The sequence below is a fragment of the Prunus dulcis genome, chromosome 7 (genome assembly GCF_902201215.1).
Source record: "Prunus dulcis chromosome 7, ALMONDv2, whole genome shotgun sequence".
NCBI classification, from domain to species: domain Eukaryota; kingdom Viridiplantae; phylum Streptophyta; class Magnoliopsida; order Rosales; family Rosaceae; genus Prunus; species Prunus dulcis.
This window is the reverse complement of record NC_047656.1, coordinates 5228927-5232177: the sequence shown is the minus strand read 5'-3', so window position 1 is coordinate 5232177 and position 3251 is coordinate 5228927.

The window sequence follows — 3251 nt, the reverse complement described above, 5'->3', positions numbered from 1 at the left end:
TTTCATAGTCAATAAAAGTTAGAATTTGATACAACCCCCTTATGTTAGATTGTTTATCATTTTCATTTTTTCAAAATGTTTTGTAAAACTAATTTTCAAACTTTGTATCAAAAGGGTTTGGATATATTTATTTACCAATGTTTTATAACTAAATTTATTTTCATTTCTCATTTTCTTGTATATCTCAATTTATTTAACAATGTTTCATTTATCCACATTTATAAGGTTTGGATATAACAACTACCTATGTTCAAACATTTGTATTACACAAAATCTGTACACTAACACAATAAAATTACAAAAAATTTCATTATTCATCATCAGAACTATAATAACTTTCGTTATTGTCGCTATCATCACTTTCGGTCTCCCAATCCTCCTCCTCCTCCTCTATAACTACATCATCGTCGTTGCTCGGGCCCATTGCAACATCGTATTGCAGAAGATCACCGAGGTCAATTGTAATTGACTGAATTGGTATTTCGATTGAAGACACTCCTTGTATTTGAAACGGTTCTTGTATAACATTTGTATCTCGAAGTGTTTCCGCATCATTTTCCATTGAAGATTCTAAACGTTGGTCAGCCACATTGTTGACGTCGTTGTCAGTTGGGTCTAGTTCTGGTATAGCATACACGTTCCTATGATCCATCTTCTGAACAACTTTCCAACCGCTCCCGGCTTTAGGGTCATCTAGATACACAATTTGTGTTGCCATGTTTGCCAAAATGTATGGGTCATCATCATACCAAGTTTTGTTAATGTTCACAGATAGTAAGCCACGGTCGATTTTAACACTTCCTACCCTATTTGGGTTGGTATCAAACCATTGACACTTAAACATGATCATTTGGCATCGATCTTTGTAAAACAATTGCACGACAGTTGTGAGTTTGCCATAGAAATCAATGTCCGTACTTTCGCCTCCACCTGGGACATGGACACTGCTATTTTGCGTACACAACTTGTCATCTCGTGTAGTCCCCAAAAATTTGACGCCGTTGACATTACAACCCGAAAACAATTCAGCCCGAATCGAGCCCAACACCAAGTTATATAACTCATCACTGTAAGTGGGGGGAGTTCGATGATTTCAACTTATTCACCTAATATTATGCAAAACCATTCACATGTTAGTTTGAAAAAATTAAATACTACAATATATATTTGTCAAATACAAAACACTTATAACTTACAGAATCCAAAAACCATTGTGGAAACCATTCATGTTGTTTGTTGGTATACAAATGTGATGGATGTTTTCGCTTCATCATCTCTTCATGCTCATCTAAGTATGCAATTATCTCATCACAATTGTTTAGTACGAACCAATGCGCTACCTCCATGTTATTTCTAGAAAACGACTCTCCTCGTCCATGATCTCCAAAGGGTCGTACGCTTTGGGCAAAACCAAAAAGTTTTTCATTTCTCATACCTCCGCCATTATTGCACTGAGGACGATTGAAAGCCGTCTCCACATCTTTTAAATACATTCCACAGAAAATAAGCAACTCATATGGAACCCAAACCTCTATAATTGATCCTTCGAGCTTCGCCCTGTTGCGTACACTTTTTTTCAGGTCTCCGAGAAGCCTGACGAAATAAAACGATATGATACAAATTAGCAAGTGTGTGATAATGATGCATAAACAAATGATAAGGATTATATACCTTTCTATTGGATACATCCAGCGATAGTTGATAGGACCAACAAACAATGCCTTTCCTGGCAAGTGAACCATTACGTGGATCATACTTGTGAAGAAAGCTGGAGGGAATATCATCTCAAACTTGCATAGGACTTGGATAATTTCATGGCACAACTGAAATATGTCTATCTTTCGCAATGTTTTTGCCATCAGTTGGGAAAAAAAATCTGAACAACAGGACTGGCTTCACTACATCTCGGCAATAGGTGTCGAATACCCATAGGAAGTAGGCATTGCATAACCACATGGCAGTCATGGCTCTTAAGTCCAGTAAATTTACCCCCGTCAACATTCACGCAACGGGCGATATTAGAAGCGTACCCATCGGGAAACTTTATAGACGATACAAACTTTAGAAACTCTTTTTTGTCATTCGGTTTCATACAAAAAAAAAATGCAAGATCCCTTCTAGCTTTATCACTGTCCCTATTCATCCATAAACCCCGTCGTATGCCCATTCTTTCCAAATCAAGACGAGCTTTGATCGTGTCCTTCGTCTTCCCCTCGATATCTAGAATCGTGCCCACCAATGTGTCGAATCCATTTTTCTCAACATGCATCACATCTAGATTGTGCCTCAATTTCAGTTTCGACCAATATGGGAGCTCAAAAAACATAGGCTTGTGCGTCCAGTTCAAATGTGTAGAAGGTCTGGTCCGACTAACTGTTTTCCCGAACGGAGCAAAATCCAAACGGTTCAGCTGTTCCAAGATCTCATCCCCGGACCATTCTCTAGGTCTGAGGCGACGCTCTGTGTTCCCGTCGAACTCTTTATCTTTTTCCCGCCATTGGTGGTCCCATGGCAACCATCTCCGATGACCAAGGTAACAAACTTTTCCTGCGTGCCAACCAGAAGTTACATCTTCCTTGCATACAGGACATGCCATATAACCCTTTGTGCTCCACCCAGAAACCATTGCATATGCTGGGAAATCATTCACAGTCCACATAACTGCTGCCCGCAAAGTGAACATCCTCCCAGTTGATTTATCGTGCGTGCGAACACCGTTTGTCCATAAATCCTTCAGCTCATCAACCAGAGGCCTTAAGTACACATCAATTGACCTGCCAGGATCCTCAGTTATCAAAACAGTCATCATCATGTATTCTTTTTTCATGCATTTCCAAGGCGGCAAATTATATGGGAATGCGAAAATCGGCCAAATGCTGTGGTGTTGGTTTAGAACCCCATACGGATTGAATCCGTCAGTGGCAAGTCCCAATCTAACATTTCGGGGATCAGCAGCAAACTCGGGGAACGTTCGCTCGAACTCTTTCCATGCCTCCCCATCTGCAGGATGCCGCATCACATCATCGTCTACCCGTTTTTCCTTATGCCATCTCATGTCTGTGGCAGTATGCGTCGACATATACAATCGCTGCAACCTAAGTTTAAGGGGCAGATAACGCATGACTTTTTGTGGTATCTTAGTTGTTCTATTCTGGGATGTCATTTTGAACCTCGACTCATTGCATATAGGGCATGTATCCAACGTTTCATGCTCTTTGTAGAATAACATGCAATTGTTTTTGCAAGCGTGG